The 11630-nt window shown below is 32.5% G+C and overlaps 1 pseudogene; it reads right to left on the minus strand.

The window, feature by feature from the left end:
- Positions 1 to 1287: 1287 nt before the first annotated feature.
- Positions 1288 to 2688, minus strand: LOC147299016 (protein FAR1-RELATED SEQUENCE 5-like; annotated as a pseudogene).
- Between the last annotated feature and the right edge of the window lie 8942 nt (positions 2689 to 11630).

The following is an 11630-nucleotide window of genomic DNA, read 5'->3' on the forward strand; positions in this document are numbered from 1 at the left end:
CATCTCATATCTGACCCAAATGTGGCATATAATCATCACTTTGTAGCATGCTTGTAAAAGAAAAATTAGGCGGACAATATGTCCAAGTAGAATTGGGATCCTAAAAGAACAAAAATAGTACACCTTTAAATTTCCAAGGTACGTTGGATCGAGCTACATATATTGATAATATATTATTTTATGACTAACGAAATTTAACAAACAAAAAAATTAAAATATGAGGGTTCTATAAAAATCATAAAATCCATACCTGATTTTTAAAGTTCACAGGCACACCGAATGAGTTTAGAAAACTTGAATTATTTGGTGCTTGAAGTGAAGTATGTGAAGGACCTACACTGCTTGGTATAGGTGAAGGATCTATCCTCTTTGGTTGCTTGATTTTCTCTGCACAAAAAAGTAATAATTATCACTATTGTGAACAGTAATTAGAAGAGATTAATATAGTTATCAATAATCAAAAAGTTAATATGTGTGAAAATTTTCTTACTAGATGAGACTAGATTTTTTGATGTTTTCTTTTTCCGTTTCTCCAAATGGTTTTTCAATCTAGTATTACTTATCCCTTTTGGCCTCACACATGAAGGATTCAACACTGGTATCTCATCAAATGAGCAATCCTTTCCATTAGCCTTAGCAAGAGCATCATCATACAAAACCTCCTTGCTTACGTTATTAACATATCCCTTTGACTTTATTATCTCTTTGTCAATTAATTCTTCCATCTTTCTCAATTTTTGCACTGCAATTTTACTGGCACTATCCATCTCTGCGCCTTTACTCAATATATTGTAAGCTATTCGCATCAAATTATTTCGACGCAATATCACTGGTTGTTTATCCTTTTCCTGTAATGATCCACAGTACTCATTTTCTTGCAATATATCCTTTCTTTGCATCTTTTGTCCTACGCTTCAATATATATTGAGCTGGTATCTAAGTAATATTTTTCATATTTATCACTCTTAGAGCATGATGGCACAACATACCAATAGATTCAAACATGTTGCAACTGTAAGAGACTATGCAGCCTAAAGAGTTTAATCGGACAATGTAAACTCTTTTATGACCCTCTTCATTAAGCTCAAATGTTTGGACTGTTCCATCAATTCCAACTTCATGCATCGTTACTGCCAAGTTAGCAATAAACTCTTTCTCAAATAATATAAACATTTTTCTTGTGTACATAGTAGCAGCATGATTTAGAATTCCACTACTTTTGGCAGCTCTGGAAGGTACACCCTGATTGCAACGAAAAGTTTCTTTAGCTTCTTTTGAACACATCTCTTATGTTGCTTTATCATACTGATGCACAAATTGAGTAAGACTTATCGTTTTACTAGACATATGATGAAAAACATTATTTGCGCTCTCACTTCTATGTGAAGATCTTATTCTGGCAGAAAAAGTATCTTGGCTAAAGGCCGAACACCATTTTGTACGAAGGCTATATAGTGTCTTTAACCATGTGTTCTCTGCAAGGTTGAATGTTGCAATTAAGTCATCCCAAGCAGATTGAAATTCTAGTTATGTCTCACATCCATAAAGGCAATAGTTGAATATCCTCTTAAACTCAGGGTTTCCATAGTGACTTGCCAAATTTTTTGCTACATTCAATGATATGTGCCATGTGCATAAACGGTGACATGTCTCAGGAAAAACCTTCTCAATGGCATTTGACATTGCTTGAGCTTGGTCTGTAAAAATAGTCTTAGTCTTTCGACTTCCCATTGATTCTAAGAACGTCCCAAACAACCAAATAAATGAATTGGTTGTCTCATTTAACAAAAAAGCACAACCGAACAACACGTTATTCCAATGGCCGTTAACTCCCAAAAAAGGAGCACAAATCATGTTGTACCTATTGGTACGATAGGTAGTATCAAATACTACTACATCTCCAAAAGCTTCATAATCAATTCTTGACCTTCCGTCTCTCCAAAAAAAATTTGTCATACGATTTTCTTGGTCCACTTGCACTGTATAAAAAAACATAGGATCTTCAACTTGTCTACGCTTGAAATGATCGATGAAGCTTTAAGCATCCCCTGCTTCGAGCAAAATATTTTTCTCCTTATTAACTAGGTTGTAGCAATCTCTCTTTGTAAACCCAACATTCTAAGATCCGCCAACTTCTTCGGCTAAATATGAGTATGTATTTGTTGTCCTTATACTTGCACCAATCATAGATTTAATCACACCCACATGAGCTTCTGAAATTTTCCTATTTGATCTTAAAAATTGCCTCTCTTCCGGCTTAGCAAGCTCGTGGTTATGTTCACGATAAAAGCAAGAAACTTTCCACATACCATCATCTTGTAATGTAAATCTAATTTTAGCTTTGCAACCTGTTCTTGTTTCTAGTCTATTCACCATCTTTACTTCTGAATGATCACCATCTGGTCGAAAACCTTATTTTGAGCACATATGATTAATTTGCCGCACAACATTTTTTGTACCATATCTTTTTTGTCCCTTCCGAACACTAAACCCCATTCTTATAGCATAATCGTTGTACAAGTTAAAAGCTTCCTCTTCAGTAGACACAATCTTTCCAAACAAATCTTCGTCAAAACTTTCATGGTGATTCACAGTCATTAGATCTTCCCCATTCTTTTCTTGAACATATTCTTCATCACCTTCGAATTCAATAACTGCTTGTACAAAAATGATTAAAACACACAACATTAATTTATGTGAAACCAAGAATAAACACATAAATAAATATTATGTACCAAAAAACTAAGAAACCAAGAAAATTAATCTATGAAGTTCATATATATATATATATATATGATTCTCTTTGCTGAAAAAAAACATTCTCAAGTAACCAAGTATGAACTCGAAAGTCTAATGAATTATGGTTGTACATGCAATTACTTACTTCAAGTAAAATTATCTTCTGGCAATGACTAAATTGAATTTTTATGCTGGGTCAAAGTACTTTCGGTAATCAACAGTATTGGCATGGATCGATGAGTTTTGTACAATAAGCTAAATTTTTTTAAATTAATTCCATGATTCTGATTTAGATAGATGAAACATCATAAATTCTTAAGAAAGATACGTCATTTTTCATCTAAAAAGACATGCAGTAGAAAACTAATTGAACATGGTCATTAATTATTTTCTAAATAAATTGATTGCCCTAAATTAAAAGCACATTATGTAATTTTTTTGATCAGAAAGCACATCATGTATTAATATATATATGTATATATGCTACATACTTAAATTTAATAACTAATATGTCTCAAAAAAATTTATAACTAATAGAATATTTATTTCTCCAACGTTTTAGCCACCAACAGGTATAAACAATAATAATTTTTATTTCAATTGATCAACAATTCTATTATTATTATTAGAAGAGGTTATAGTATAAAAATCAAATAATATCAATGTTTCAATAGCTATTGAAATTTTCTGAAATACCATACAAACCAAAATTGAATATTGTGGGGTTTACCTTTATCGGTGGACATGGCAGCAGCACTGCTACTTTGCAGACGTCAAGGTCAAAGGTTTGAAAATGTCTAGAAAAAAGCTGCAATATTTTAACTTTAGGGTTTGTAAATTTGACAAAAGGTTTAGAATAGCAGTATAATTTTGATTGAAATGCAAATATTGTACTGTGTCTTTTTTTTTGGATGGGGGACTGGTTTGGAGGAACGCCGTCTATTTTATTCATAAAGCAACGCCGTTACTTATTGTAAATGAAGGAATATGTATTGATAAGTAGTAATACACGTCATTTGTAAACCAATTAAATTGATCTGATATACCTGTGGACATTGCCACATGATATATTAGTACTAAGGAATAATTGAGAGAGAGAGAGAGAGAGAGAGAGAGAGAGAGAGAGAGAGAGAGAGAGAGAGAGAGCTGCCGGAATGGGTGGTGGTGGTAATGGTCATGGGTATAGAGAAAAGAAATAGGTAGTGTGTGCTTGCAACTGTTGGGTATAAATGTGATAATATTTTTTTATAATTTTCATTTTATAATTGGGTGTAAAAAGTGTAATGGGGATAAAGATACTTTTGTTGGGTTTAGAGAGTAGAAATAAATTGGGTGTGTAGTTAGAATTTTTATAAGGGTATTTGTGGAAAAATTATTGGATGTAGTAATAAATTTTTGTAATTTTAATTTTGAAAATGGGTGTAAATAGTGTGTTGGGGGCTACTGATAAAAATGTTAGGTCGAATAGCGACACTAAAAAAATAATGATATAGGTTTTAGTGTAAAAAAATATGAATTTGAAGGAAATTTTTCTAATTTACTATAAAAAGAATGAAGATAAATAGTCTTAGACATCACCGACATTACCTTTATCCTAGTCATATTGGGGACGGTCTCATAAATATTCATTTTTTCATATAGTAAGAAAATCATGACCCTACCTTTTGGGTATGTAAATGCTCCACAAAACTTCCCGTATAAGCAAATGTGTCAGTTTTTAATTAAAAAAAATTCACATTCTAGCTTAAAAGCATGTGTTCTTGAATCTAATGAGATTTCTAGCTTGCCATATTAGCCAAGACCAGTGACAAATTGCAGCGAACAAAACATCAAACACTGGACTTCTCCAATATCCATCTTCTATTATCTCCTTTGAGGATAAAAGAATTGAAGGAAAGATGCTGTTAGCAATTCTCTATTGAGAAAAGACAGGAGTGAGACTGTGAGAGAATTACTAGAGTGGTGGTCCTGGTGGAAGACCCTATTTCCTCCTGACTTGTAAATTCTTTTTTTTAGTGAATTGTAGTCATTGTTTATAACATTTTTTGGTTACCATTGTTTGACAACCCATTTTGTACACACTATTTGACAAATATCTATATATGGTTGAACGTACAACTGACCATTATTTATTGCATGACCTACTCTCTGTGTATGTATTATTTAATATACATAGTACGACAATAAGACATAACTCGAAAGTGGTTTACCAGAAGAAAAAAAAAAAAAATGAATGAAACGTGAGAAGAGCCATAATGTTTCATAAAAGTAGGAGGAAGGTTATGTGCATTTTTGTTTGTCTATTTTATAATATAATTTCATATTCGATCGGATCCATCATTTATCAGATCGACCACATTTCAAAGATTGGGCAATGCTAGAGTTGCCAAATTTTTGTGCCCTAATTTGTGCCCTACTGATATGAAATTATCATCCTAATTAATTATTAAATCTATGTCATTATTCACTTGACACATAGATTTTGCAAAACCTATTTACCCATTTAATACTTTTATTTGATTTTATCCCTTTGTTATATGTACTAAATCTAAATTATTAAAAAAAAAAAAACCAACAAACAAAACAAAGAAATCAACCGATAGAAGGTTGTTTCTATTGCTTAAATCCACCCTTGAATCGCCAAAAACCAAACAGGAGGTCTAGATTGAGATGTTGTTGTTCACCAAAAAACAAAAAGATTGAGATGCTGTGATTAGAATCGGACAAGAGAACAGTAGTATAAAGAAAACTGTAGTTTCATGCTCCATGGTGTTTAGTTAATGTCTTCGATGATGCCTCCAATTAGAATAGGAGAATAATTACACGATGAATGAAAGACGTTTATACAGAATTTTGGATAGTTGAGTTTGTATTTGATTCAAACTTCTCATGTTCCCTTGGTTGAGAGTGTGGGATCTGGCAAACATGAAACATATGGATTATGGAAAATCGGGTCCGTTGGAGATTGAGAATATATAGAGAGCATCAGTTGAGTATTGACAAGACTTGTACAATGTAGATCTTTGCACGGTGACAAAATGCAGTCTCAATACCCTTTTTATTGTCATCCTCCACCATTGTTATGAGGGATTTGGAGCTTTATGTATTTGTTTCTTGAATAATCAAGCAAAATAAGGCTGTTTATACACCTTATTTTGCTTATTTGGCCCTAATTTTTTTCCTGCGGATTAAATAAGAATCAAATATAATAAAGTGGAATCAAATTCTAATATATGAAACGCAAAATTTTAAAATAAAATAGAGAAAGTAGGACGAAAAAGATACAAAATTAATAAAAAAAGTTGAGTCTGATTAAATCCAGGTATTTTAGATATTGCCTCATTTTGACCCCCAAGCATTTTTTTTTTTTTTTATGTTTATATTTATAGACAAAAACCCCCTTATTTGCTCATTCTTCATCGGATCATATGGATCAATCTAGCAATGATGGAATTTATATTATGTTTATTGAATCACTTGAAATTTTACCTAACTCCATAACATATGGAATATATGAAATACGTATGAACAGAGGAATAAAGAGAATTTTTTTACTCAAATTGGAATTTGCAACAGATGGAAATGAATTGATAAATTATACATAAATTATACTTGGTCTTATGGAATTTTGTATAGAATATTCGAACGAAAAGTGATTCAATTTATACCATTATTATGATATTCCGTATTCCAATCCGATTGGATACCATAAATATTTTTAGAATTTAATCTGTTCAATGAGATAATGAGACAAAGACATAATAATAAGAAACAATATAGAATTTTTACTACTTAACGTTTTTCGTGGATTCATTTGTTCATTGTTAAAAAAAAAAAAAAAAAAAATCGCAAAGAAGGAGGTATTTTTACCTAATCAAAACACATCTAAATGGTACCAGCCGTACTTAATAATAGAAGGATTTGGCAGAAATATGTAAAATTGTCCCTCCTAAAAAGATTATTCCAAAATAAATGGGCAATAGTTAGGAGAGGTGTGCCAGCGGCGAGCAGAAGCAAGGTTATTAGATACCTTAGGAAAGCTCGGCCAGAACAACATGTGCAAGTTTTCCTACGACGGGAAACCGGCCACTAGTTACAAAGCTCCAATAAGGTATCGAGAGGGCTATCACAGTCAGGTATGAAGCCTGTTTCTAGAGTATGATCCGCAGCTCAAATTAAAGCCATGAAACAAGTAGCTGGCAAATAAAAATTGGAATTGGCACAATTTGCTTGCACAATTTGCTTCTGATCTTGAATTTTTTTGTTTTAGTTGGATCTATTTATGATTGAAAAGAGAGAAATACATTCGAAAAGAAGGGAGAAATACATTCGAAAAGAAAGGAGAATTGGATTGAGAATATGAGAGGGACTGTTTGATTTGTGGCTAAGTTGTAACAATTATAATATTTTTTTTGTTCAAATGATGTGTTAAGTAATTAATGTGACATGACAAATTAATAATGAGGTGTACAAATAATTTAACCACATCAACTTCCAAGTCATTAGGGCATACATTAGGGCACACAATATTATGGCCCATAATCTTTTCCCTTATATCCCCTCAAACAATTAACTAAACCAAAATTCATTTAGTAATTATTTTACTTTTATTAAATAAATAGACGAAAAGATTCCAATCATATATGAAAGTGAAAAAAATTAGAGTATCCAACTGAAAATAAATTGGCAATGAGTGGAGATGCTCAACTTTTTATAAACCACTATGTACGACTATCTTTTTCCAAGGTGATCGAGATCTTTCTCTCAACACGCCCATGCACATGGGACATCACTCAAGCTTAACCCGTGAACAATTCATATTGGTGACATGAGAGCATGTGTGACCATTGGACCTGACACGTTTATAACCTGCTCTAATACCATAAAGGAAATTGAAGTATTAAAAAAAAAAACAAAAGAAATTGGCAATAAGTAGATAGACCCAAATTCTTATAAATCACTAGGAAAGGCTATCCATTTCCAATGGGGATCTTTTTTCAACACGCCCCACACATGTGGTGGCCATTGGACCTCACATGTATATTATAACTTGCTCTAAGAAAATTGAAGCTTTTAACCCAAAAATAAGTGACAATGAGTGGAGAAACTCAACTCCATATTTCTAACATGAAATCTTTCTTTTAACAAAAACTACACTACATAATAAACATGAAAATAATTATAAAAAAAAAAGCTTAAGAAAATGCACATAACATTTCCTCATTGTTTGAATATGAGCCACTTTCATGGCACCCAACCTTTCAGGTTTGACTGACTTTAGTGTTGAAATGTCTTGTTCGGTGTTTTGAGAATAATGCTGGCCAATGGTATTTGTAAGCTCTTGTGGCTACGAAAGTTGTTAACAGACTTAGGGTATAATCCTAGAGCTGCTATGAAGTTATTTTGTGATAATAAGTCAGCGATTGAGATTGTTAACAACCCGGTTCAACATGATTGTACGAAGCATGTTGAGATTGATCGACATTTCATTATGGAGAAACTAGAGGCAGGAATTGTTAGTTTTCTGTTTGTGAAATCTGAAGACCAGCTAGCTGATGTTCTTACCAAAGTTGTGTCTTGTAGGGTGTTCAATTGTGCACTTGGTAAGTTGGGCATGTGTGATGTCTATGCACCAACTTGATGGGGAGTGTTAATTAAGTTACTTTCCTTATTATTACTTACCTTGTAATTATATGATGAGGTTTATTATTGGGCTCGTTATTTGGGCCTTCTCTTGTACTTGTATAAATATACCTTATTCATGAGTGAGTGAATAATACAGAATTAAAACCCTAGACACTTTGTTTGAGTACATTCATCGCCTCCCTCTCATGACTCTCATTTCTCACTCAGTCACTCATCAGTCATCGCCTCTCTCTCTTCATTCTCCCTCTCACCTCTGCATCACCTCTCACCTCTCAGACTCTCTTCGATCTCTCATCTCTCATCTCTCGCTTGCTCGCAGCGACAACCCCTAAGGTATGTCTCATCTCTCTCACTCTCATCTCTCGTCTCTCGTCTCTCGTCTTTCGTCTCTCATCTTTGTCTCTCATCTTTGAAATTAGGGATTTAGGGTTTCGATTTGGGGATTTGATTTAGGCATTTGATTTAGAGTTTCGATTTAGGGTTTCATTGATTTAGAGTTTCGATCATGCATATATATACAGTACTGCTTATATGTTTTGATTCATTGATTAAACATTAACTTTCAACAGGTTTTGATGTTGTCTATTTGGATTGATTTGCAGTTCTCTAATCTTTTTGTCACTTCTGTGAGTTATTAGATTTCAAATGGTAAGTTCATAAACTAGTGATTGTGTGATTTACTAATTAGTGTGATTGGAATGGGTTCTAAACTTCTAATCATAATTACTTGTTTATGCAGTCTCGAATCTCTCGATCACAGCCTTCATAGGTGCAGAGTGGGGTTAGGTCATCAACAGCCACCTGGAGGGTGGAAGGCTGCAATCAAGCTACAATTTGTTGATGAATTGATTTTGTTTTTGCCGCAAGAACATGTTTAAAATTTGTTGTTGCTGCAATTGTTGTGTTTTGCTGCAGCCTGCAAGTAGTATTGACTATTGAGTGTTTGTAAAAATGTAATAAGCCATAAGGCTTAAATACTGCTATTGTGTTTGACTGTTTGTAATAAGTCATAAGGCTTAACATCTCTTTTTTAGATTTTTCATTTTGAATTCTTGCATTATAGACTTATAGTTGAATTGCATATATTATGAATTTAGGCATTCTATTTGTTAGGTTTGAATTACATCTGATCTGAATAGTGAATTCTGGAAATTCTAGGTTGTTAAATGTTGTTTGGGCTTTTGGCTAAAAAAGCCTGGTTGTTAAATGTTGTTTGACTGAAAAAAAAAAAAAAAAAAAAAAAAAAAGGTTATATGTTATTTTGACAAAAAAAAAAAGTTTAAAAAGTTGACACAATCCCGTACCATCCCGTTTTGGATATGGTATGGTATGCTTCAGATTCACTTATTGAAATGGCAATCTCGTCCCGTCCCGTACTCATATTCCGGGATTTGGAATGGTAACTGGTCCATCTCGTCCCGTGCCCAGCCCTAGCGGCACCCTTATTTTTTTGTGTGATAACCTCTTTGACTACTTGTCAACTCATCATTCTTTTTATTTTAAGATTTTTTAATAACTATTTCTTAATTTTAAATTTCATAAATTCCTCATATGCCCTAAATCCTATTTAAGACGTTTTTTCCTTAGTTGATTTTTTATTTTTGGTAACGTCTGTATTTATTCTTTACAATTTTTTGTGCTTTAAATGCTAATGATTTATTGTTGGACCTTTTTTTCGAATGTCAATTATGAATGCCCATATATGATTTTTTTGAATTATATTAATAATTATAAACAAATAAATTACCTACAAATGATTCTCATAAATAAATAATGAACTTAAAAAAAATTTATATATAAATATAATGAACTAAATTATTAACAAATAAATAACCTACAACAACTAATGAACCTACATACAATTCTTATGAACAAATAAATAGCATACAAATATTAAAGAACCTACATGAACCGACACACAATTCTCAATTGTAGGTTCCTTATTTGACTCAATCATGGTCTAAAGAAGATATATGTATACATATTCGATCAGGTGTAGATGAACGAAAATGCGAACGTGCCACCGAGCGCTCGGCGATAATTTTTTAAAACAGGCAAGCGATTGCGGTGCTCGGTTCTGCCTCCTCCACCGAAATTTGAGGGTATACCCCAATGGGTTCACCTCATCCCCTCATAGGGTAAAGAATGGTCTTGGTGTAGGCGTTCTGTTAGAGTTTAGCTCTGAGATTTTGGGCGAACCCAAAATCGCCCAAAATCTCAGAGCTAAACCATAACATAAACACTGATAAACCAGCGCTGGGCGCTCGGTACTGCAAAATTTTATACTACTGAGTGCTTGGCAATGGTCACCGAGCACCGAACGTGCGAACGTTCGCACCTGAATGTGACTGATATATATATATATATATATTCGCACTTGAATGAGACTAATATATATATATATATAGGCCCTTGACATTGAGGGATCCCTCATTTAAGGTTAAATAAGGAATCCGTTTTAAGGCTCACTTCACATTATATTTTGATAATCGGAATCGTCAACATTTTAGGTCTCCATTGAAGGATAATCTTTGCAAAAAATTAGCTTAATCAGAAACTATTTACCCATTTGATTAAATGGTCATCATTTCATAATTATTTGATATACCAATTGTTCGTCTATTTATTTGATTAAAATTAGATAGCTTAATGGTTTCCGATTAGTCTAAATTTTTGCAAGGATGATCTTTGAATATAGACCTAAAAACTAGACGGTTCGAATCATTGATATACTATATGAAGTGGGCCCCATGAAAGATTCCTTAAATAAAATTATTTGAGGGATCCTTTAGTGGAAGGGGCCTGTATACATATATACCATACCATAAAATGTGCCTTAAATTAGGTGTTTTAATGAATTTAAGGGGATTCTTTTACTAATGGGAAAATTAACGGTAATTAGAGAATGACACAATTTGAAAAGAAATATTAATTATTCGAAATGACACAATTTGTAAATAATAGAAATCTAATGGAATATTGTTATCCTACGTAGAGCAGGATTTTAAATATAGGCTTTAACTATTCAAAAAAAAGTAATGGTGTTAATTAAACTCAAAAAAAAAAAATTAATTTAATGGACTAATATTGAAATCAACCATGTCATGTAAATGAGATTTTAACACCTCTTGTGATATAAGTGTAATCTTATAATAAAATATAAAAAGAATATGGTTGGTAATGATATTTATAAAAAGTAAAAAATATTTAGAAGAAGTATACATGCAATGTGATGATTCTTCTGA

The sequence above is a fragment of the Dryas octopetala genome, chromosome 1 (genome assembly GCF_963921425.1).
Source record: "Dryas octopetala chromosome 1, drDryOcto1.1, whole genome shotgun sequence".
NCBI lineage: Eukaryota > Viridiplantae > Streptophyta > Magnoliopsida > Rosales > Rosaceae > Dryas > Dryas octopetala.